Here is a 10,210-nt window from a genome sequence, read left to right as displayed (position 1 = left end):
TGTTCAGCTTTTTTCATAGTTTAACTCTATGCAGGATCTAAACTCCCTTACCTTTGACAGGCTTGGCGGGTGGTATCCGGACCGATTAACTGTCCGGCTCCACTGCCCGAAGACCCAGCCCCAGCTCTACTAGTGAAGCTGCTGGCTCCGGCGCCTTATGTGGTGCCGGAAAAGAAGGCCAAGAAGAAGAAGACCACGGGGACTCGAAAGAGTACCCGCAACATGGTGTTGTTGGACTCGTCATCCGACGAGTCCGAGACGCCCTCCTCCCATGAAAACGAGGAGGAGGAAGAAGAAAGCTCTCCCCCCCCCCCAGCGGAGGGAGGAAAGAAAAGGAAGGCCGCCCCAAGGGGGAAGGCCGAAGGGTCCAAGAAGAGGAAGACCCCTCCGCTGGATTATGCCCCCGACGCCGACGAGGACGAAGAGGAGTGGCCAGACAGGGCCAGGCATCCGGCAAAATCGTAAGTGTTCGGATACCAGAGTAACTCATGATATTCCTTTTGTTGCACAACTTTCCCTAATGTCGAATATAATCATGCAGCCCGCCCCGGGCCGAACTCAATGAGTCGTCGAGCGGCTCCCTGGATTCATCGGACGTGAACTCAGTTCCGCCTGTTGTCTCCCCCCGCACTGCGGATGACACCGAAGTGGCGTCGCAATGAGCTCCGGGGAAGGAGGAGGTGGTCCTGGAGGAGCCGCAAGGCGACCTCCCGGACTCCAGGAGTAAAGGGGACAAGACCCCCCAGGGCTCCGAGTCCGCCTTTGATCCGGACACCGTGCCAGAATCTTCAACGATTCCGGACCGCGGCAGGCGAACTCCTTCCAAGAGGACCAAGCCTTCTGAGCCGGCAGCCTCCGTCCAACCGAGGTGCCGGACAATCTGCTGGAGGTGCTTGAAGGCGCCTCCATCGACGAGGAGCACTGTACTATTATGAGTACGGTGATCCAGAAGGTTCAGTCTGCCAAAAGAGGACTGAGTGAAGCTTGTGCTAGCCTCCTAACAGGCTTCGAGGTAAGTAAAAAATATGTAAAAATATTACCGCATAGACAATAGCCCCTGATGCTCTGTTTAGCGGAGCCAGATGCGGCGCCCTTTCGCATTATCATCTACCGCCCTTTCTTTCCTCCCGTCCCTTCACGCATGAAGATCGTCGTATGTATGTTCGACTTCGGTTGCCGGTGCAATAGAATTGGCGGGAGTATATTATGGCAGGATCAGTCACCTGGGCAAACCAAAACCCTCCTCCAAGAAGAATTGTGCTATGCCCCCCTCCAATATCCCTATAGAGCGAAAGAGCTGCCTGGTGATCCCTAGGTTGCAGCACGTCCGATCGTTAACTCCTCACTAGCTGCCGCCGTTTCTAGGACCGACCGACGCCTCACCTGCATGCACAGGTACCTATGTAGTGTAGTGTCGGTCGCACATTCATAATAGCATTCGGACTCATGTGCCTTCCTGAACCAGGGGAGTTCACTTGCTCCTGCTACGTACGATTAGCCGGCCTTGCGGCGGCAAAAGGATTAGGACGTCCCCCCATGCTAAGGTTCCCTGTGGTCCGGCCGCATTAGGTTAGGGAGCTGGGCGATAATAGCTCCTCCGCATCCCAAGCGCGCTGCCCTCCTAGGTGCGCAACACTAAGTAATCCAAGCCAACCCACATTACTAACTAACGGTGGATAATCATCTTTCTTAGAGGTACTAAATACAACTCCATGAATGAGCAAAATGAAGGTTGCGTTAATGATAAAGATCTCTGGGGAAACCGCTAAAAAAAGATTGAACGTGTGGTTCTGAGTTTCGATAACTTCTTCTATTTTCATTTCCTCCGTCTTCCAAATCGTAGAGTTAATTCAAAAGCCTAGGTGTTATTACTGAGTTGCTGCTCTTTTTTCTCTAATTCCCTTCTCAGATCCTCCGACTGCTCCTCCTTATCCTACTCACTCGAAGTTTCGTTGGTCATTTATTGTTTTTTAGCCTCTTTGACAAAGTTAGTAAGAAGAAAAACCTCGATCTTCAGTACACTTCACACCCACACAATCTCTATTTGAAACTAACACTCCAATTCTAGATAGTGAGCGATCACTCAGCAATGATACCGCGCCAGACGAAGTACCTATCCCCGGGGACCATGCTTTTTTACTTGTTTCCTTTTTTTTCTTTCTATACGAAATTCAGACGATTTCGTTTGTGTTCATGTTGGCGATTTCAGATGTGAATGAGGCCGGTCGTCTCCCCTTCCTACGGGTTCCCCAGTGACACATCAACCACGCCCCTTCCTTTTCTCCGATCATAAATAACCTGATCTCTTTCTTTCTAATTCATCCCCTTCTTTCTAATTCAAAAAAGAAAGGGGGCGGTAAAGCAGGCTCGCAACTTACAAAGGGCACTCGCTGCTCGCAGGCCTGCTCTTTCTATTATGATTTCTATGTCTATGAAAGCTCCTTTGACTCCAGCCCCATAAGTTATTCTTTCACCTGCACCAGCTCTTAGTCTTTGTCCAGGACAAAGATATCGCAATAGTGGAATAAGGAAGTGCAAGTTGGCGATCAAAGCAAAGGAAAGATCAAGCCGAAGAGGATACCTGGGGCCATCTAAGACGACTGTAGTAAATAGCTTACACGACTGATCAGGCTCATCAACCTATGGAACCTCATGCTATGTTGCTATGATTCTTTTATCACGAAAGCATGTCGGGCGAAGGAATAAAACGCGTACAACACTAGCAAGAAGAGACTTGCCAAAGAATTCGATGCCTCACAGGATCCTGCAAAAGCGGAGTCCAAAAAAGCACGAGTCGGGTCGGCGGTTTCAGATTCAGATAGTTCAGTTCAATCATCATCTGACACCTTTCGGTGCCATTCCTTTTGAAACTGGCGTTTCTTTTGTCAAAGAATTCGATGCCCCTGTGAAAAACTGAGTCAAGAAAGAGGTAAGGGCCGGGTCAGAGGCGGAATAGACATTCAAAGCAACCGAACCATAGATCCAGCTTTGCAGGACAAGCATAACGAAAGTAAGCATTTGGCCAGACATTCAAATAAACCCTATATCTAGAAATCCATCATCCCTGTCTGAACGGTCTAAGCATCATATCTTTTTATTTTCACTTCCGCTGCATCGTCCGGACATCAGAAATAGCTGCATTAGCAGCATCTTGCTACAACTCCCTTGGCAACCCTAGCACCAACAGGAACAACTCAGTTCAAGCTAACAACAACTAACAATTTCTACTTCCTCGAACAAGAGCTTGCTTTTAGTTCATGTTAGCTACATTCGTTTTAATAGAAAGATGGGAAAGGCTAGGTTAGCAGAAGACTATGCTTGTGCCACAAACTTATTGCTTCGGAGAAGCATTTCTTCAATGAATCTTACTCAGTACAGTATTCATAAGGGACCTGTATCTAAATATTCTGTTCTAACATTCCTATTTTGGTTGGAAGTTTCTCAAATGAAAGAGCACAACCCTTTCCATCACTTCTCTACATACTGGCATTCGGAGCTAGGAGCAGAGAAGAGAAGTCAATCAGAAGAATCGTAAAAGCCTGGAGCTCAAACATTGCGTTCTACACTTTACTTTTGTTTTGTATCTCTAAAACAGCAGTGAAAAGAAATCAGCTCATCCACCGCTAACTAAACAGGGCGAAACTAGCTCTTCTTTGGTTTCCCTGGGTCCAAGTTGGGGCAAAACCTGCTCTTTTCCCGCAAAAAGTCAATCATACTAGGTGGCGCGACACGCGACATAGGTAGTAAAGTAGTGATTTTGGGCCCAACTCATACTTCTTTTTTGATTGGAATTCTTATCCTAGCTCGGCCTACTCGCGAGATGTTAGCCTTCAGCCTGATTACATAAACCATAGCACTTCTGATCGATTTGAATATTCCATTCCCTATTTCCTTGAGCGCTTTCACCATTAACCCATGGGTGCCAAGACCATCCCCCCGGCTCTTTCTTCTTCTACTTCATATAATAGAACACAAGGATCGAACCTACTTTGCTTTAAGTCTGTTTACTTTTTAACGCCGTCTACGGAGAGACAAGATGAGAGAGGAGAGAGGAAGCTAAACGACAAGAGCTGACGAAGTCCAATCAAGCTGAGGCCTGGAAACAGTTAAGAAAAAACACCTTCTACCTGCATTCATGGGTGCTCAACGATAGATTCCACATCAAGATAGGCAAAGCGGGATACAGCTCGTTTATTACCTCAAAGAAAACAAGAAACAGGTCTTTTCTAATCACGGAACACGAGAATAGCATGCACGGGAGAAGGATTTAGGGACAGGTACACGCTGCTTTTTCGGAGTCTATAGGGGAAAGGTACACGATGATTTTTCGGAGTCTATAGGGGAAGATTCCACCAACCCCAATTGCTTTGGGTGAGAGATCGAACCTCCACTCGTTTCTGGTTTCTGCTTTCTCCCTAGGGAAAGAAGATATGATACTTTTCGAAGAATGCAATCCCCGCATTCCGGCCCTGCTCTGCAAATCAACATCTGAAGATCTACGGGTCACCATAGTCTTCTGATCCACTAATAAGATTCCGCGCTCGAGATGATGTGATCTGAACGAAAAGATAGCTACATCCGAGCTGCCCAAGGATATGGTCTGGGTACCGATCTACTAGGATAAGGGGGAGATCCTAGTACTCAAAAGGTTGGGTAAATTTTGAAATTAAGCAGAGGAAATCCACCAATAAGAGAGTAATAGAAAATACTGTTATCATGAAGAAATTCTTTCAATCCATTAAGAAGATACTTAATTCGTTATACAATAGAGACGGGGAAAAAGATGATGATAAAAAACTCCACAATAATAAGAAATCCAAGAAAAAAGATATAACGGATGAGGAAGGAGCTAAAGAACCTATCAACAATGATGCATCTAGTGGCAGTAATGATGCATCTACTTCTACTTCCCCTAACCCTAATGATGGTTCTAGTTCCACTAATGATGGAACAAATCCAAATGTGAAAACTAGTGCACCTAAGCATGACGATCATGGTATAATCCACCATTTTATATGGGGTGGTGGTAGTTCAAACGGTGGAGATAGTTCCAACAGTGGTTGGACTTCCTACTTGAATTCACCTATTGATAGATTTGTGAAAAATCGAAAAACATTTACCAATTTAGATCAAAGAGGTCTAAATGGTTTTATTGCCAAAATAATAGGGTTTATAGGTCCAACAACAATTGTGCTTCCATTCTTTTATAACAGTTGGATGCCGAGGATAGGTTTGTTTTCCATGTTTGTTAGAGAGCCACACGACTTTCAAATAGGAGTTAGCGTACGACCATATACCACGTTTCACAATTATGGAACTCTAGTTATGGAATATGTATATATAAAATATTTGTTCCACGCTCAGGTAGGCTGGCGACAATATAAATGTATATATTTGATAAGTTTAAAGAAATAAATGATTCGCTAGGTTTGTTTTTTATCGATAATATTTACTTAAGGGATACTTTTGACGTTATTCAGCGATTCTCACATAGCGGTCTTGGTTTGAAATCCCTTTTGAAACATGAAATCATAAACAAGTTGGTTGAAGTAGTAATACCATTTTATGATGAGAATTCTAAGTCGTATGTGTACGGTTATTTTGCTTTTCTAGTATACGCAGGGTTATTTTGTACTGTCTGGTATAAGTATATACCTTGGGATCCATATATAAAACCTGCTGATTTAGCTCCACCATCACTGGATGTATTTAACACCTATCATGCCGATGTCGTGGGTTATAAGAAGGTCACATACCTGATTACTAAGGACATTGTCCAAACAAACTATGGTAGACACCTTTAAACAGCCATCATTTAACGAAGTAGTAAATTTGAATGACTATAACCTTGATCAATCTGATCACAAAGTGCGTTTTTCATGCTTATGCACTGGTATCATGGTTTCTATGTTGTTAGTAACAAAAACACTTCTTCCACATTAAACAGTACTGCATAGATACAAGTTTAGCACAATGAATTTCTGAGTTATTTCGCACAAGGAATTTACAAGCTAATGAAAATCAATAGATTTATAGGATATCTATCTAAATACGACTCCTATCGTTTAAGGTTAGTAAATACATACTAGGAAATGCTCTTCAGGGATACCAGAACTGGAAGATCCTATCAAGGGGAAACAGGACCTTAATAAGCGCCATCCCGAGACTTGGACTCGAGGGATGGTAAGATCAATAGGAGAAGGAGATATGATACAATTACTATGATCAGGATACCTTATATGAGCCATACTTATCCAGGGAATCAATCGCGTGAGGGTGTTGTTGATAGAGGGAGCTCTGGCCAGGAGAGGCTAGAGCGAGTGATAGCAACGGAAAGGTAAGATCAAGAAGGAAACAAGGCTTAAGAGGACCCTAATGCACCAATACTTTAGGCATTCCAACTTCCAATACATACTTATCATGGAATGAAATCCAAGAGGAGCAAGCATATCACTGAGAATAGCTAGCTGAAATCAAGGATGCTATCACAATATTCAATGGAATCGTTACATCGGAATAAGATAGACCCGCTTCGATGCTGTATTCAGTATGTAGCTAGGAGCCAGAACTCACTATGCCATAGGCATACAATCAACATGTGTATTAACAGCAATATCTAGACAGGCAGGAAGGATTAATTATATTGATGGCCAAGATAAGGTGCTCAAAGGGGAAGCACTCTTCATCAAGTAATGACCCCTGGGGGCGGGTACTGTGAAAAGAAAGCAACGCATAAGCTCTTGTTCCTGATACGGTTCGAAAGTAGTGCAAAGAAAAGCGGTACTTCGGTCGGAAAGAAAGATGCAGGAGGGTTAGTGCTAAAATCTTCTTGTTCGGATGGTTGAGAGAAGGAGGTGTGTCCTGTGGCGGATACACCGATTGATCGAGACGCCTCAAGGCCACCGGAGGGAGAAATAGTGATAGCAACGCTTACAAGGAATGCTGGGATAAGTTGGGAAGAAGGCAAAGATACTGGCGACTAGATCCTTGTGGCAGATTGGAAGATACCGATATCTCTATTTCAATTTGTTGATTGATGGATTAAGGAAATGGCAGTGGTCCAAATCTTGCACATTTACTGTTACTTCTATGTATAAGTTCCTTGCTCAGGTGTGGCCCAGCTTTCATATCTTATTGGGATAGCTACATTGCCCTGGCCGGGTATTGCGAAGGAAGGAAACACCTTGTCCGAGTCAGGCGATGCTAAAGGATGGATTAAAAAACTCATGGATGCTATCTCTGTTATTGCTGCTTAATGCCCTATTTATACCGATCTAGCTTATAGCTGGGATTTCTAGAAAGATAAGCTGATGCAGCCCTCGGGGATGGAGTGCCTAAACTAATCTTCCTGAACAGAAGTAGCAGAGGTAGAAGATATGTAAATCGTACCATCAAGGGGAAATGCACTATTGTTATGCTTGGGCTAGGTTAGCTGATCAAGGGAATATTCCTATCGAAAGAACAATCAGAAAATAAGGAAATAGTCAGTTGGCACTTTTCACACAAGAACCGCTTTTCGTATTAAGCACGGGAGTCATAAGGAAAGACCTCTGCGTAGCTATCAGAATGGATTAATGAACGAAATAAACGAATTCCGGTGAAACCAAGGCGAATTTCTGAGCCAACAGTGGGAAAAAGATGCCAAGTATTGAGATGCAACATTATGAATGGTGCGATCCGAAGTCTTACTATTTACTCCAAATTGACTCAAATGGTTAACTGAACTTCACAGAGGACTAAAGCCGGGAACTTAAACTAATGGTTTTGCCTTTCCACTTCCCAATTGACTCTCATAAAAGGCTAGGCTACCTCTTCACATCGCACCTGATCCCGAATCATGTGCTCTGTTCAGGGGATCAATAGTGGCTATTAAGCTTTTCCCTTTTTATATATTCTTGAGAATAAGTAAATACCATCCTTTTTCCTATCAGCATCTCTCTATCTGACAGTAAATATTGCTTTCAATCGATCAGGCACTAGGTTATTAAAGTATGGATATGCCATATAATAAGGGAAAAGGCCTCAAGTTTTTTTTAGCGCAAAAGAAAAGCCGATTCCAAATTTTCTATTTCCCGGCAAGTCTATGAGAGTCCTATTACGGATCCTCTGATCTTTAGCTTGAATGGTCGTGTTTTTATATAATTAGGTCTTTCTTCTGAGCTCTTCTATTACGGTACGGAAAAATCAAACCTATCACTCTCAAAGAATGGGTAAAAAGAATTCAAGCTAGGGGAGCCTACACTCTCTAACTACCTATATTACGCCCCCATTGATTGGAAACCCTCGGGGAAAATGATCCCATAAACAAAGTAATTATACAGTACGAAATAGCAAAAAAACAGACTAATTCGATTCTAAAAAATCGACAATATATATATTTTATTCTGCTTAAATTGTCCCGACAAGGAGAGATATTCAATATTTGAATCAGATTGGATTTCGTAGTATACCAATGTGAGCCAAACTATTACTATTTCATCTAACTTGAATAAGCAAGGACTGAATTTGACTATGGATTCTGATAACTCGAGAAGTTTTTATTTGGTTATGATCCAAAAAGAAAAAAGAAAGGTTTAACAAGCCATGAGAAAATAGAGTAAAGTAACAATACGTTCTGTTTGCATAACGTGTATACGCCACGCCATACAATCGAAATAGAAACATGGGACGATTCCAGAATTTTGAATAGATCCGTGGGGATGAGAGAAGTTGTTGTTGAGAAATATGAAATTGGAAAGGAAGTCAAACTCCCTATGGAACCTGTGATCGGTTGTACCTGTACTTTAGTGATACGAAAACTCGCTATTCACTCAGTTTCTGGTCAATAATAAGATTATGTAGGAGAGATGGCCGAGTGGTTCAAGGCGTAGCATTGGAACTGCTATGTAGGCTTTTGTTTACTGAGGGTTCGAATCCCTCTCTTTCCATTTCTGTTAATTCACCAACGTTACCGACCACAATGAAATTTCTAGTAAGAGGAAAATCCGTCGACTTTCTAAATCGTGAGGGTTCAAGTCAAGTCCCTCTATCCCCAATAAAAAGCCCATTTTACTTCCTAGCTATTGTACCAACCTCTATTTTTCATTAATGGTTCAAACAAGATTCACTATCTTTCTTATTCTACTCTTTCACAAACGGATCCGAACTGACTTCTTTGGATCTTATCCCATTCATACAAATGAACATATTATAGTATAGGCAAGTAATCCCTATTATTAAGTAAGTCATTCACAATCCATATCATTATCCTGATATTTACTAAGTCCAATTTGAGAATACTTTTTTCTTTTTTAGTCCCTTTAATTGACATAGATACAAGTACTCTACTAGGATGATGCACAATAAATAGTCAGGATAGCTCAGTTGGTAGAGCAGAGGATTGAAAATCCTCGTGTCACCAGTTCAAATCTGGTTCCTGGCACAGAACGAACAATGAATGCCTTTTCGGGAAAGAAAAGGGCCACATGTTTTTTATAGGGAAAAGCTTTTTTTAAGGGGAAGAATCATCAACCAAAAATCCAGGAAAGAACAGCGAAGGAAAAACGTGAAAAAACAAGTGTTTTCCCGGAACGGAATAGCGGAAATTCCATACGTTGATCACTAATGTTGCATGTCTTTTCTTAAGCTGGAGTACTTTGAGTTAGAAGGCCTACTTTATTCGTCCTTTTAAAGCCTACTTATTCGTCTAGCTATTTCCAATTCTAATAAATAACCCGATCATATCATATCTTGGAAAACCCTAAGACTACCCAAGGCTGTACCCTACAGTGTTACCTATAGTCTATACTTGTGTATACGTTGCCTTCTGGGGTGGCAAGCTATAACCAAGTAGTCTAGGTATCAATTCCAATTTAAGTCAATGATCCTCATTTTCTCCAACATTAAGAAGATTATTGGTAAGGTGACCAACCATCACGCAGGATTCCGGGTCGGAGTAGCACCTCTTGCCTGATATATACAGGTCGTTACTGGCGATTCGTTTGTGCCCTATGGTGTTCAATTGCCCGTTTGTTCCCTCCCCCTCGGGACGGGTCAACCTACTTTGCCCGCTCAGGTGCTCCAAAATGCTCTGACTAGACCGCCGACACCCATGATTTGTCCATCATTCAAAATGGCATTTCGTAAGGGCTCATAAGGTAGGAGGAATCACAGATCCTCCGTGCACTTTCGCCTAGAGTTAGTTTGATTTTTCACTACTGTCTGAGTGGTG

The 10,210-nt window shown here is 42.8% G+C and overlaps 2 non-coding genes across 2 annotated transcripts; both read left to right on the top strand.

Annotated features, from left to right (window-relative positions):
- Positions 1 to 8,840: 8,840 nt before the first annotated feature.
- On the top strand, positions 8,841 to 8,927 carry TRNAS-GGA. The gene has a single exon. It is a non-coding gene; the product is annotated as a tRNA-Ser (tRNA).
- A 421-nt stretch (positions 8,928 to 9,348) lies between these two features.
- On the top strand, positions 9,349 to 9,421 carry TRNAF-GAA. Its single transcript has one exon. It is a non-coding gene; the product is annotated as a tRNA-Phe (tRNA).
- The last annotated feature ends 789 nt before the right edge of the window (positions 9,422 to 10,210 follow it).

This window comes from Triticum dicoccoides, chromosome 4A, assembly GCF_002162155.2.
Source record: "Triticum dicoccoides isolate Atlit2015 ecotype Zavitan chromosome 4A, WEW_v2.0, whole genome shotgun sequence".
NCBI lineage: Eukaryota > Viridiplantae > Streptophyta > Magnoliopsida > Poales > Poaceae > Triticum > Triticum dicoccoides.
This window is presented reverse-complemented; position numbering and strand designations above follow the sequence as displayed.